Consider the following 16,150-nt stretch of genomic DNA (forward strand, 5'->3'; position numbering starts at 1 on the left):
GAAATCCAAGATCCGCAAAGTTCACAAAATGAGAAGAAAATGGGAAATAACAAGAAAATATAAATCCAACACAAGATCTAAACAAAATTACACTAGGAAATTCAAATTAAGTAATCAAAACTAGAAATCAACAAAACCCAATTCAGAATTCAATAAGGGAAGATCAAATCAAACTAGATCTAGAGAGGAATAAGGGTTTCTCTCTCTAGAAGAACCAGAACAAAAAAAACTAGCTAAAATTATGTGTAGGTGTGTAATGAATGATCCCCCCTTTCCCCCTTGGCTCCTTGGGTCTTTTCAATGCAGAATCAGCTTGAATTTGGGCCTGGAGCTCCTCAGAAATCGCCAGCTACGAGTTCATTAATGAGGTCACGTGCTGAGCGTCATGCGTACGTGTCGATCACGAGTGCGCGTCGGTCACGTGTGCACGTCGCTGAATTTGCAATCCACGCGTACACGTCGGGCACACATGCGCATCAATGGGATTTTTACCAATGTACGCGAATGCGCCAATTCTCGTGCGCCAAGCTGAACCACGGTGGGCCACGCGTGCGCGTCAGTGCCAATTCTCCAAAGCTCCAATTTCCATGTTCTTTCCACTTGTGCATGCTTCCTTTCCATCTTTTGGACCATTCTTTCCCTGTAGACTCTGAAATCATTTAACGAACGCATGACGGCATCGAATGGTAATAGAAGAGATTAAAATATAGCATTTTTAAGGTCAAAGGAGCATGTTTTCAGTCATGAAGCAAAATTAGAAAGGAAACACAAAACTATGCAATTTATATAAATGAGTGTGGAAAATATTGACAAATCCCCTCAAATTATATGCAAGATAAACCACAAAATTGGGGGTTTATTAAGTTGCTCATATGCTCTATTGGAATCCGTAATGCAATCTCTAACTTTAGTTCAACGCTATCCGAGTTGGGAATCACACGGAACCCATGTAGAACAAGGGTGATTGTCACGGGAAACCCTCAATCCCATGAGCTAGCACCCTTTAGGGGCGTTGAACATTGGCTAGGGACTCCATCATGGGTGTTGGATGCTAACTGCTCCCCTGTAGGCGCTGGATGCCAGGAATGGGGCTAGTGGCTAGCGTTGAACGCCAGTTTTGGGCCTTCATTTCTAAAGCAAAGTATAGACTATTATATTTTTCTAGAAAGCCCTACATGTTAGCTTTCCATAGCCATTGAGAACGTGCCTTTTGAACTTTTGTAGCCCTAGAAAAGCTCCTTTGAGTGCACGGAGGTCAAATCCTGGCAGCATTTGCAGTCCTTCCTCTGTCTCTGAATCAGACTTTTGCTCAAGCTCCTCAATTTCAACCAGAAAATACCAAAAATCACCATAAAACACAAAAACTCAAAGTTGAATAAAAAAATAAGAATTTTGTACTAAAACCTATGAAAACATAATAAAACTTAAACAAAATATAATGAAAACTATATGAAAATGATGCCAAAAAGCGTATAAAATATCCACTCATCAGAACACCAAACTTAAACTGTTGCTTTTCCCAAGCAACTAAAAACAAAGTAGGATAAACAGAAATAGAAGGATGCAATAAATTTCAGAGTTCTCAATGAAGCTCAGTTTCAATTAGACGAGCGGGACTAGTAGCTTTTTGCTTCTGAATAGTTTTAGCATCTCACTTTCCATTGAAGCTCAGAATAATTGGTGATGAATCCATATTTGACGATAAATTTTGGATTGATTTGAGTGGATTTCATCATATAAAACCACATTTATTCATTCAAATAGCATAATTTTGTGTTCTCTCCCTAAATTGAGCTTAATTGTGAAAACATGCTATTTTGTGCTTAATTTAACTAATTTTATTCCCTTTTCATTCCATTCGATGCCTTGATGTTTTTGATGAGTGATTTCAGGTTTAATAGGTTGGAATGGCTTGATGAGTGTGGAGGAGAACACCATGTGTGCGCACGCATAAGTGAAAGATCAGCAAGTGTGCATACGCACACGTCTGGGTGTACGCACAAGTCCCAGCATGTGACCTCATTAATGCGAATTACTGGGGGCGATTTCTGGACCTCCAGAGCCCAGTTTTGGACTTTCTGAAGCTAATTGAGTGCTATATCAAAGGGGCATCACTCCATGTCAAGTAGGGAGCAATTAGGGTAGATTAAAAACATGCTTTAGGTCATATTCTAGAGAGAGAAGCTCTCTCTTCTTTCTAGAATTAATGTAGATTAGGTTAGATCTTTCTTAGATTAGGTTTAATTCTTATTTTCATTTAGTTTTTCTTTGCCATTTATTGTTCTTGCACTCTTGTTCTTTAATTCTACTTGTTATCTCTTTTATTTTGTTCCTTTATGTTTATGGCACTTTGTTACTTTTAATTTTAATTAATGCAATTCATGTTTTATGTTTCTTATTGCTTAATTTCGTTGCTATTATTGTTTTCTTGAAATTGGTAGTTGTAGATTTTATTATCTCTTGTTATTTTACCATGCTCCTCTTTTATACCTTCCAAGTGTTTGATAAAATACTTGGTTGGATTTTTGCCTAGTTTTTCACACTCTTGCTTGGGAAATTGGGTGAACTTGAGTGGTGGATGTCCATTCTACATTGTGTGAGGATTATTAGTTGATTTGGTTTCCTTTAACACTAACCCTTCCATTAATAGAGTTGGCTAGGACTTGTGGATTGAGATCAATTATGCCCTTTTGACTAATTCTCAATGTTAGGATTGACTAATTGGGATTAATTCTACACAATTACCATGTTTGTAGTCCATAACTAGGATAGGAAGCCTAAATTTCCCAATTCTTGCCAAGAGCTCTTTCTACCATTTAATTTCCATTTTCATTGCTTTTACTTGCTTTTCATTTAATTACTTGCCATTTTATATTTCTTGTTTGTTGCCATCAAAACCCCCCAAATCCTCCATAGCCAATAATAGAGCACTTCCATTGTAACTCCTAGGGAAGACGACTTGGAACTTAAAACTCCCAGCTAGTTTGTATTGATTGTGACATCTTTAAATTAAAATTTGATTGTGGTCAATTTTTGGGTTTGGACTATACTTGCAACGGAGACATTTTATGTTTTGTGAAAATCATAACCCACTTTAGGCCACACATCAATTGACATTTTTAGGAAATCAGAATCCAGATGATATTATTGATTATCCTAGTTTAGTTCTTTTTTATTCTTGAACACAGCTTCTTTAGAGTCTTGGCCGTGACTGACGAACGGATTTTTGCTAGTAAAGAATTCACAAATAAATTATCGTTGCTAGTATAGTTTCTAAACTAACAATAATCCTTTCATGCAAAAGCTTGGTTGTCACAAGTAACAAAACCCCTAAAAAGTAATAACCGAAGTATTTAAACCTCGGGTCGTTTCTCAAGGAATTGTAGGAAAGTGTAATTATTATTGGTTATGGAAAAAAATTTTTTTGGGTTTTTGAAAGGTTTGAACAAGGAATGTAAATGACAAGAAAGTAAACTAATGATCATGAAAACCCTTGCAAGGTATGAGAACTGGACGTCCTATCCCAGTTATCCTTATCAATTGTGATGATAATTGTTCGTTGCTCCCACTTGGTCAACCTCTAACTATGAAGGTATGTTAAGTGGATAAATCAATTTGATTTCTCAGGTCCTAGTCAATTCCTAAGGAAAGACTAGTGTTATTGGAATTCAAATCAACTAGCAAAGATAACAATTGTCAATCAACAAGGAGTTTGATAACTCAAGTGTCTCCAATTACTCAATTCAAGCTAAGAGTGTAAAAAGCTAAATTAAAATCATAAATCTGAAATACCTCAAATTGCATTAAATAGAAATCAAATTAAACATGAGGTTCATAAACCAAATTGGGAAAATAAATAAACTAGAATGCTAGAATAAATGAAAGTAGAAGAGAAACTAAATTAAAGGAACATTGAACCTGGAAATTGAAAAAAGAAATCCTAAATCCTAAAACCTAGAGAGAGGAGAGAGCTTCTCTCTTTAGAAACTACATCTAAACCTAAAATTATGTGAATAATGGAATGTCTTGAGTCTCTACTTGTCCCCTGGCTTTAGTCTGCGTTTTTGGGCCGAAAACTAGGTCCGAACTCAGCCCGAAATTGCCCCCAGCGTTTTCTGCAATTTTTGCAGGTCGCGCATGTCACGCGTACGTGTCAGTCATGCGTACGCGTCGCTAGCCATCTTCACGTGTCACGCGTACGCGTCAGGCACGCGCATGCGTCGCCGTGCAAACTCCAATCCACGCGTACGCGTTAGGTACGCACACGCGTCGCTGTGAATTTCTCCAAATCGCGCGCACGCGTGAGCCATGCGTGCGCGTCACTTCTCGCTGGTTGTCTGCTTTATTTCTTGTGTTCTTTCCATTTTTTCAAGCTTCCTTTCCATCCTCTAAGCCATTCCTGCCTTGTAAAGCCTGAAAACACTGAACACACAGATCACGGCATCGAATGGTAAAAAAGGAATTAAAACACATAAATTAAAGGCTTAGGAAGCAAGTTTTCAACCATAGAATAAATTTGGGAAGGAATTCTAAAATCATGCAAATCATATGGATAAGTGAGTAAAGAGTTGATAAAAACCACTCAAATTAGCACAAGATAAACCATGAAATAGTGGTTTATCAAACTCCCCACACTTAAACATTAGCATGTCCTCATGCTAAGTTCAAGGAGACAAAAAGAATGAATAGGGGAAAGTAAGACTCATGCAATGCAATGCAATGCAACCTATGTATGAATGCAACTATATGCTAAAATGCTTCTGTCACTTGGTTAAAAGTAAACAAGTTCTTCAAGACAAATATAAATTAAATTTCACCAATTCAAATCATACAATAAAAGACAAGTAAACTTCTAAGAAGATAGCTCATGAAAGCAAGGAACATAGAATCAAGCATTGAACCCTCACTAGTAGTGTATGTGCACTCTAATCTCTCAAGTGTATAGGGTAGTCCACTCTAGTCTTCTCTACTCATGCTTTCTAAAACTTTGTTCTTTATCTAACCAATCAACAATTATTTAATGCACCAATACAAACATCATGAGGTCTTTTCAAGGTTGTAATGGGGCTAAGGTAAGGGTGAGGATATATGTATGGCGAAGTGAGCTATAAATTGAATCTTTGAGTAACCTAAGCTATCACCTAACATACACACACTCTATATAACTCTAGAATCATGCCTAGCTACCCATAATTTCTCACTTTTGCATCACATACTCATGTACCAAATTTTCTTAAATTTTATCACATATGCATTGATCTTTTATTAAACTTAACATTGGGGTAATTTTGTCCCCTTATTCACTTATTTACTAATTATTTGAATATTTTTGGTTTTTCTCACTTTTTTTTATGAAATCAAACATGACATATCAATGCACATGAGTTTTTAATTTTTCTGGTCTCACATGAGTAGGTACCCAAATTTCCAATATTTTGTCAATGAAATACTGTATACTTTCATCAACCAAAGTTTCTACAGTTCCCCACACTTAGTTGATATACAATCTCTATCTTAAGCCAAAGATTCAATTTGGGGTTAATTAATTGTTTTTCTGCTTAAGGCTAGTGATGTGGTAAAATATAGAACAAAAGGGGATTAAAATGCTCAAGATGGCTAACAAAGGTGATTGAAAGGGTAGGCTATTTAGTTTTAGTGGGCTTATAACAAATGATGGCCTCAATCATATGCAAGCATGTAAATACACTAAACAATGGACATATAGAATGGAACAAAGCAAAGATTGCAGTCATAGAGAAGAAAACACATAAGAAACAAAAAAATATTATGGTTAAATAGTGTAACCATGCAATTAAGCTCACGTCTCACAGGTTATGTGTTCTTAGCTATAATTCATGTTCCAAATACAACTTCAAATGAGTTTAACAAAAATTTAATTCGAATTAGTGAAATTTTTCAAAAATAGGGCCTTAAAAAGAAACTTATTATTTTTCAACCGAGTAGAACATACATGCAAACACTTATTATTATGCAATCTATCCTACCTACAAAAGAAAAGCTAGAATGTTGGTGTTAAGAGAAAACAATTACCTCTGGAAGTCAGGTACTGACTGACCTCCCCACACTTAAAGCTTGGCACCGTCCTCGGTGCCATCAGTCAGGAGCAAAGGGGGTTGGTAACAGCATCTCCACAGGTGGGGTCGTTATGGCTCCCGGTGCTGGTAGGTAAAGTGGAGTCCGGAGTGTCTGGGTCTTTCTCAGGTGGGTGGTTGCCAACAATCAGCTCCTTGAGGTATGTAAATTGGCGCTTGTTATGGCACTCCATTCGCTTTGCCTGGCGGTTTAGCCCGTCCAACCTTTGAAGTATCTGAAGGGGCAGCTGATTTGTTGAAGGTGCTTGTGCTTTTTGTTCCTCTCCTCACCGGTGGCTTGTCAGAGGCTCTCTCTGTACCCTTCCTGGTGGCCATCCTGAAAAGGGAGAAAAGAGAGGGGCATGCATTCAAAGGGATAGAGCAAGGAAGAGTGTAATACGAGTGATAATCATGGCAAGGTAAAGAAGAATGTCATTAACACATGGTCGTGACTGCATGCAATTAGGACATCAATGGAAATATAGCATGATAAATTAAGGCAATTAAATACAACTAAGCATAAAAGAGAAAAATTTTTGAAGAAAGAAAAGTAATTAAATACAACAAGAAGAATGAAGGAAGAAAGGAGAAGGGAATGAGAAGTCGGGATGCGACGCGCTCGCGTAGGGCACGCGTGCGCGTGAGAACTGTATTCGCCACACGACGCGTATGCGTGGGTGGTCTTGGAAGCAAAAGGACGCGCACGCGTCAGGGACGCGTACGCGGGGTAACCCGCGCGGCTCCAGCACCATGGCATCATAATTCTCTGTTCAAGCACCTATTTACGCCGATTTGCAACCCCACGCGTACGCGTGGATTGGCAAAAATGCAGGGGACGCGTATGCGTGCAGCACGTGTATGCGTGGGTTGGCTTGTGTGTCTGGCACGCCTCGCGCGCGTCTCTCGTGTAACATCCTAACTTTTAGCACGTCATGATCGTACCAAAAGTAAGGCATTACTAACCTGTTTTCCTTATTAACTATTTAATATTGATCCTTTAGCTCGATATCACGTTTCAGTTTTATAGAAAATTCCAATTTAATTATTTTTAGTAATTAAAATTACATATCAAAAATCTTCAAATGATAATAATCACATAATTAATAATAATAATAATAATAATAATAATAATAATAATAATAATAATAATAATAATAATAATAATAATAAGTGATATACAAATAAATTCGACATAAAATTCGAATACAATACCTATCCCTCTAGTTAAAATAAAAGCTAAAGCAATAAGGGCGAGGGAACTCTATAAAGCAACAGGAATCACAAGTAAATCTACTACTCGTCCGCAACTTTGTATTGAATTCTTCAAACCTGTCACTAAAAGGGTGGAAGATTTTGGGGTGAGAACAAACCACACGTTCTCAATAGGGAATGGGAATGCCGTAAAAGTAATGAATATAATGCAAATAATTAACTTGTTCAGTAAAACCATTTTGTTAAACCTTTGGAGACACCTTTTACTTTTACTTAATATAGTTGATTACTTTTATTAAATTTCCGAATCTAAAACAAATCTCAATCAGAAACCAATCATGGCTTTCAGCCCATTACATAATAAATCAACTCAATCATCAACTCATCACCAATACTCAATCTCAAAAGTACCACATCAGGAACAACCACAGGCAAAATAGACAAGGAAAACACAGGTATAGATAACAGTTACAACACATAAATCAGATAGCAGTTAATAACAGTTTAACAGTTAGGCAAACCAACACAAATTCAAACTCAAGAAATACATACAAATACATATGATGCATACCTGTCCTATGGCTAATGAGCTCATTTGTCGGTTATACAGCCAACCCGACATGTCCTGGTAGCTAATCATTGGACAGTCCCTCTGTGTGCGCATCCCCAAGCTCAATAACATAGTAGTCCATGGAGTCAAACTCCAAGCTCAAATATAATATTCAATATTCATATATATATATACATATATTTATGCATGCCCATGGGGGTATCCGGGAAATTAAAGTGTCCGGTCACATCTTACGTACAGAGGGTCAAAAATGTCTCAAATATTCCAAATACATAAGCAATATGAATATCTCAATCAAAATTCAATCTCATTTTCAAATATGTTCTTAATATCATTCAATTCAATTTTATGATTCAAACTCATTTTTTTCAACATTCTTATTCTTCATCTCTTTCCTGGAGTAAGTGGACAAAAGCCACTGACTCTTACCCGGGGTCTCAACTCTTAATTAAATTCACAAATCATCATTTCCACAACCACAATTCATTCTTTACTGAATAACTCAAATCAAATTACAAGATCCTAAATTAAAACCCAAATCCTTATAGTTAACATTTCAAACGAAACTTTCGGTTTTTATAAAAATTTTGGCAGCATTTCCACTAAAACTCGGGCTATGCCACCCTTTCGGGTTCCCTCTTTCTCAATAGCTCTTCAACCTTTTCTCAATAATTACCAAATCAACAGAGTTCTTAATAATCAAAATATTTTATAGCAAAGTAATTTTAGTAATTCTAAATTAGTTACAAACCCTCAAAATTATGGTTTCAGTTAAGAAATCAATTTAAGAAATCAGTTTAGAAAACCAGGCTCAATCTGTTTTTGGTTCATCAAACCTCAATCTCCACAATTCACTAAACTTCTTCTCAACAACAATCAGAACAGCAGGGTTCTCAACCCATTCAATTTAATGACCAAATTTATTGATAATGTAACCAAAATTTACATCAAGCACTCATTCTCGATATTTAGAAAACAGTCACAAATAAACCATCATCACAATAATTCCAGACCGAACACAAGCCTAAATCAATTCAATTCTCAACACAATATTATTCAGTCAAATTAACATATCCATATCCAGTAACCAATGATTCTCAAACAAGCTTGCAACCATAACCAAATAAATCTCAATTCCACATCAAAATCAAGAAGTCGGCGTAACTAGGAATTCGAGTAATTAATCAACCTTCAACAATTAAATCAATATTCACCAATCACAACCTCAAATCAAAATCAGTCTCAATACCACACCAATCACATTTTTACAACCACAAGCAAAGCTTAATTCCACTAACTAATCACTCATAATAACAAAACCAAGTTGATTTCTATCAGTTAATCACACATAACATTTACAAATTATTTGCAGTTACTCACTAAACTTCATTAGCATTCATGAATTAAAATAGTTAATTTTAAAATAAATCCCCTACCTCAGTTAGTCGAAATCCACAAAATTAAACATGACTCCAACTTCGTTCTAACTTGCATCAGCAACAACAGCAGCTCTAACAGTTTCCTGACGGCATCAATAGTATCTCCTATGATAGTTCTAGCAGTAAACAGGGAAAATAGAGTACCAGCACTGAATAGAAACATAGGTTTCCTTAGTTAGAACAGTTGAAAGACATAGTAATAGGATAGAAGCAGAGCAAGGATTAAAGCTCACGGTCTAAAAAATGGAGGAGTTGGAACCGAATCAATAGCTTCAATGGCAGCTCTGATGGCGGCAGAGGCTCCAGTAGCTGCGAGAACCAGTAGCAGAAGCAGATCCGAGCAAGCCTTCCTTCCAAACCTCCAAAAGCAACACCAGTTCCAACATGGCTCAACGGTGGTAGCGGCCGACTTCAGTGCTGGCGACACCGGGCAGAACGGTGACGGCAAAAGCTCGGCGCGGTGGCTGGTCCTCAGCAGCCGTGGCGACAGCAACGATCCCAGTTCCTCCTCTTCGTGTTCTTTTCTTCCTCGAGTTCTCTCTCCTCAGATCCACTCTCTTCCATGGCGAACCAACGGCGGTAGCAATGAAACCCCAGCGGTGATGGAGGCATGGCAGCGACGCAAGCAGCAACGCCTCCCTCTCTCACTCTCGATGGCAGCGCGGACTCCATGGGACTGCGATTGGCATGAACGGCTTCCTCCTTCAACGGCAACGGCGCAGAAATGACGGCTCTGGCGAGGCGGCTGGACGGCTCTCTCTCTCCGTAGTTCCGTTTCCGACGACGGCTCAGCAGCAATAACCGGTGGTGACACGCGACGGAGGTGGCGACTGTGTCGGCCTTCCTCTACTTTCTCTGCACTCTCCGTTCTCTCTTTTTTCTTGGGTAAGGAAGGTCTATGTGTGTGATGAGAGTTTTGGTGCTCTGTGTGTGTGTTATTGTTATTGAGTGTGAGTGCATTGGGTGAGAGGTAGGCGGTGGGTTAGTGAGTGACGGTGAGGAAGGATGACAGGTGGTGGGGGGTATACGTGTGTGTTTTAGAAATTATGGTTAGAATTAGTGAATTAGGAATTAGGGTTTAGAATTGGGAATTTTGGGTTAGGATAGAGTATTAATTTGAAACCAAATTTAACCTAATATAATTAACTTCAAAAATAGTATTTATTTTTCAAATTACAAATTATTTGTTATTAAACACTTTAATTTAGAATTATAGATAAATAAATAATTTTTTTTTAATTCATAATATTAATCAAAACTTTAAATTATTTCCATTTAAATTACATAAAACTTTCATTATTTCATTTTGTAAAAATCCGATGTCTTACATCCTACCCAGTTATAAAAATTTTTGTCCTCGAAAATTAAATTAATACACAAGATATTTCATAGTTTTAATACTTTACTTTTGAATACTTTAGAAAAGCAAGAAGTCTTGGCGTATATATAAATTTTCAAATACTGAATAAATTATAAAACTTAGAAAGGAATACTAAAAGTCAATGGTAGCATATACAAAGAACGGATAATCTCAAAAAGAAATGAATTCACTTTCTTGAAAATGAAGATACTAAAGGTTTAGATAGAGTGTTGCAGCAAAACAACTCAAGTTAAAATAAAATATGCGAAGTTTATAAAATATAACTTAATTGAACTACGAGCAAAAATATTCTCTCAAGAATATTAAAAAATATTCAGGTAAGAGGAGAATCAAACCAAATTTACTTTAAAGATCCAAAAAAGGAATTACAAGAGGATGCTATCAGATAGGATGTATTATGGAAAAATAGATCCAGATTTCGTCAATAAATTACATCGTTTAAATGGAGGGATGCAGAACCTAAAGCTGTGATATCAAGAATGTATGGGATAGTTAGGCGCATGTTTAGAATAGAATACGCATAAGATGCAACGCATAGAGCTAAGATATCAAATCATAACTTAGGAAAGGAATCTAAATAAAAAATTTTACTAGGACCAATAAGAAGAAATATGATATATTGATCGAAGCGAGTTCTAATTAAATTAGAGTATAAAGTTCACATAGGAGAACTCAAAATTGAGAACCATAACATCAAGAATTCAGAGAATGATTAGGAATACAATCTGATAGAGAATTCAACCACATTTCAAGAGAAGGCAGTGAAACAAGGAATTTCAATGCAATTGATAGAGGAAAAGATAACACGATACACAAATAAGGATCATATGTCAACTAACTTCAAGAATTAATTTTCTAACGCTCTCAAAACCCGTTATCGCACCACTTATTAATTCTATTTTATCTATGATAACCCATTAACTTTCCCGTACACATAAACCATCAACATTAAGTGGGCCAGACTTAACATCAACAGACATGCAACGGTAAGCTAATAGCGTTAATCAATAGACAGCCACGTGCTTAAAACTCTAATTCTTGTTATCTGAACAAGACCTACTACATGACAGACACTCAAAGTATGCAATGGAGCATAGTCAGTCCATTCCCAAGGCTCTAATCAGGATGAACCGCTCTGATATCATAAATGTAACATCCTAACTTTTAGCACGTCATGATCGTACCAAAAGTAAGGCATTACTAACCTGTTTTCCTTATGAACTATTTAATATTGAGCCTTTAGTTCGATATCGCGTTTCAGTTTTATAGAAAATTCCAATTTAGTTATTTTTAGTAATTAAAATTACATATCAAAGATCTTCAAATGATAATAATCACATAATTAATAATAATAATAATAATAAGTGCTATACAAATAAATTCAACATAAAATTCGAATACAATACCTATCCCTCTGGTTAAAATAAAAGCTAAAGTAATAAGGGCGAGGTAACTCAATAAACCAACAGGAATCACAAGTAAATCTACTACTCATTCGCAACTTTGTATTGAATTCTTCGAACCTGTCACTGAAAGGGTAGAAGATTTTGGAGTGAGAACAAACCAAACATTCTCAGTAGGGAATAGGAATGCCGTAAAAGTAATGAGTATAATGCAAATAATTAACTTGTTCAGTAAAACCATTTTGTTAAACCTTTGGAGACACCTTTTACTGTTACTTAATATAGTTGATTACTTTTTTTAAATTTCCGAATCTAAAACAAATCTCAATCATAAACCAATCATGGCTTTCAGCCCATTACATAATAAATCAACTCAATCATCAACTCATCACCAATACTCAATCTCCAAAGTACCACATCAGGAACAACCACAGGCAAAACAGACAAGGAAAACACAGGTATAGATAATAGTTGCAGCACATAAATGAGATAACAGTTAATGATAGTTTAACAATTAGGCAAACCAACACAAATTCAAACTCAAGCAATACATACAAATGCATATGATTCATGCCTGTCCTATGGCTAATGAGCTCATCTGTCGGTTATACAGCCAACCCGACATGTCCTGGCAGCTAACCATTGGACAGTCCCTCTGTGCGCGCATCCCCAAGCTCAATAACATAGTATTCCATGGAGTCAAACTCCAAGCTCAATAACATAGTAGTCCATGGAGTCAAACTCCAAGCTCAATAATATAATATTCCATGGAGTCAAACTCCAAACTCAATGATATTCCATGGAGTCAAACTCCAAGCTCAAATATAATATTCAATATTCATATATATATGCATGCCCACGGGGGTATCCGGAGAATTAAAGTGCCCGGTCACATCTTATGCACAGAGGGTCAACAATGTCTCAAATATTCCAAATACATAAGCCATATGAATATCTCAATCAAAATTCAATCTCATTTTCAAATCCGTTCTTAATATCATTCAATTCAATTTTATGATTCAAACTCATTTTTTTCAACATTCTTATTTTTCATCCCTTTTTTGGAGCAAGTGGACAAACGCCATTGACTCTTACCCGGGGTCTCAACTCTTAATTAAATTCACAAATCATCATTTCTGCAACCATAATTCATTCTTTACTGAATAACTCAAATCAAATTACAAGATCCTAAATTAAAACCCAAATCCTTATAGTTAGCATTTCAAACGAAACTTTTGGTTTTTATAAAAATTTTGGCAGCATTTCCTCTAAAACTCAGGCAATGCCACCTTTTCAGGTTCCCTCTTTCTCACCAGCTCTTCAACCTTTTCTCAACAATTACCAAATCAACAGAATTCTTAATAATCAACATATTTTATAGCGAAGTAATTTTAGTAATTCTAAATTATTTACAAACCCTCAAAATTATGGTTTCAGTTAAGAAATCAATTTAAGAAATCAGTTTAAAAAACCAGGCTCAATCTGTTTTTGGTTCATCAAACATCAATCTCCACAATTCACTAAACTTCTTCTCAACAACAATCAGAACAGTAGGGTTCTCAACCCATTCAATTTAATGACCAAATTTATTGATAATATAACCAAAATTTACATCAAGCACTCATTCTCGATATTCAGAAAACAGTCACAAATAAACCATCATCACAATAATTCCAGACCGAACACAAGCCTAAATCAATTCAATTCTCAACACAATATTATTCAGTCAAATTAACATATCTATATCCAATAACCAATGATTCTCAAACAAGCTTGCAACCATAACCAAATAAATCTCAATTCCACATCAAAATCAAGAAGTCAGCGTAACCAGAAATTCGAGTAATTAATCAAACTTCAATAATTAAATCAATATTCACCAATCACAACCTCAAAACAAAATCAGTCTCAATACCACACCAATCACATTTTTCCAACCACAAGCAAAGCTTAATTCCACCAACCAATCACTCATAATAACAAAACCAAGTTGATTTCTATCAGTTAATCACACATAACATTTACAAATTATTTGCAGTTACTCACTAAACTTCATTAGCATTCATGAATTAAAATAGTTAATTTTAAAATAAATCCCCTACCTTAGTGAGTCGAAATCCACAAAACTAAACGTGACTCTAACTTCGTTCTAACTCGCATCAGCAATAACAGCAGCTCTAATAGTTTCCTGATGGCATCAACAGTATCCCCTTTGATAGTTCTAACAGTAAACAGGGAAAATAGAGTAGCAGCACTGAACAGAAACATAGGTTTCCTTAGTTAGAACAGGTGAAAGACATAGGAATAGGATAGAAGCGGAGCAAGGATTAAAGCTCACGGTCTCAAAAATGGAGGAATTGGAACCGAATCAATAGCTTCAATGGCAGTTCTGATGGCGGCAAAGGCTCCGACAGCTGTGAGAACCAGTAGCAGAAGCAGATTCGAGCAAGCCTCCCTTCCAAACCTCCAAAAGCAACACCTGTTCCAACAAGGCTCGACGGTGGTAGTGGCCGACTTCAGTGCTGGCGACACCGGGCAGAACGGTGATGGTAAAAGCTCGGTGCGGTGGCTGGTCCACAATAGCGGTGGTGACAGCAACGATCCCAGTTCCTCCTCTTCGTGTTCTTCTCTTCCTCGAGTTCTCTCTCCTCAGATCCACTCTCCTCCATGGCGAACCAATGACGGTAGCAACGAAACCCCAGCGGTAACGGAGGAAAGGCGGCGGCGCAAGCAGCAACGCCTCCCTCTCTCACTCGCGATGGCAGCACGGACTCCATGGGACTACGACAGGCATGAACGGCTTCCTCCTTCAACGGTGATGGCGCAGAAACGACGGCTCTGGCGAGGCGACTGGGCGGCTTTCTCTCTTCGCAGTTCCGTTTCCGACGACGGCTCAGCAGCAATGACCGGTGGTGACTCGCGACGGAGGTGGCGATTGCGTCGGCCTTCCTCTCCTTTCTCTGCACTCTCCGTTCTCTCTTTCTTTCATAGGTAAGGAAGGCTCTATGTGTGTGATGAGAGTTTTGATGCTGTGTGTGTGTGTCTTTGTTATTGAGTGTGAATGCATTGGGTGAGAGGTAGACGGTAGGTTAGTGAGTGGCGGTGAGGAAGAATGACAGGTGGTGGGGGGGTATACGTGTGTGTTTTAGGAATTATGGTTAGGATTAGTGAATTAGGAATTAGGGTTTAGAATTGGGAATTTTGGGTTAGGATAGAGTATTAATTTGAAACCAAATTTAACCTAATATAATTAACTTCAAAAATATAATTTATTTTTCAAATTACAAATTATTTGTAATTAAACACTTTAATTTAGAATTATAGATAAATAAATAAATTTTCTTTTAGTTCATAATATTAATCAAAATTTTAAATTATTTCCATTTAAATTACATAAAATTTTCATTATTTCATTTTGTAAAAATCCGATGTCTTACATCTCGTGCAACTCTCTGTTCATTGGCGCATATAAATGCGACGCGCGCGCGTCATAGACGCTTGCACGTCGATCCCCCCTTTTTTTATTTTTTTATTTTTTGAAAAATGCAGAATGCAGATGCTGATGCAGACATTATGAATGAACACTAAGAAAAATAGAACAGAATAAAACTAAGAATAAAATAAAATAAAATAAAACTATGACTGAAAAAGAACGATCATACCATGGTGGGTTGTCTCCCTCCTAGCACTTTTAGTTAGAGTCCTTAAGTTGGACATTCGGTGAGCCCCTTGTTATGGTGGCTTGTGCTTGAACTCATCCAGGAATCTCCACCAATGTTTGTAATTCCAATAGTCTCTAGGATCCCAAACTAGGTGCGTAAAGCCTTCAAGCAGGTTAAAGCAAGTGACAAGGCTCCAGGAGTGTTGATTGCTAGACTGAATTCTGGGGTCCCAAACCTTGCTTTTGCACCCGTCTTCTTGTTGACCATCTTTGTTCCAACCGGGTGGTAAGCAATCTGAATTCTAGCTAAGGCATCCAAACAGCTTCTTAGACCCATACATTTTAGTATTCTTCCAACCATGATAATTCAGCCGTGAGCTTCCTACCACAA

Source organism: Arachis hypogaea, chromosome 14, assembly GCF_003086295.3.
Source record: "Arachis hypogaea cultivar Tifrunner chromosome 14, arahy.Tifrunner.gnm2.J5K5, whole genome shotgun sequence".
Classification (NCBI taxonomy): domain Eukaryota; kingdom Viridiplantae; phylum Streptophyta; class Magnoliopsida; order Fabales; family Fabaceae; genus Arachis; species Arachis hypogaea.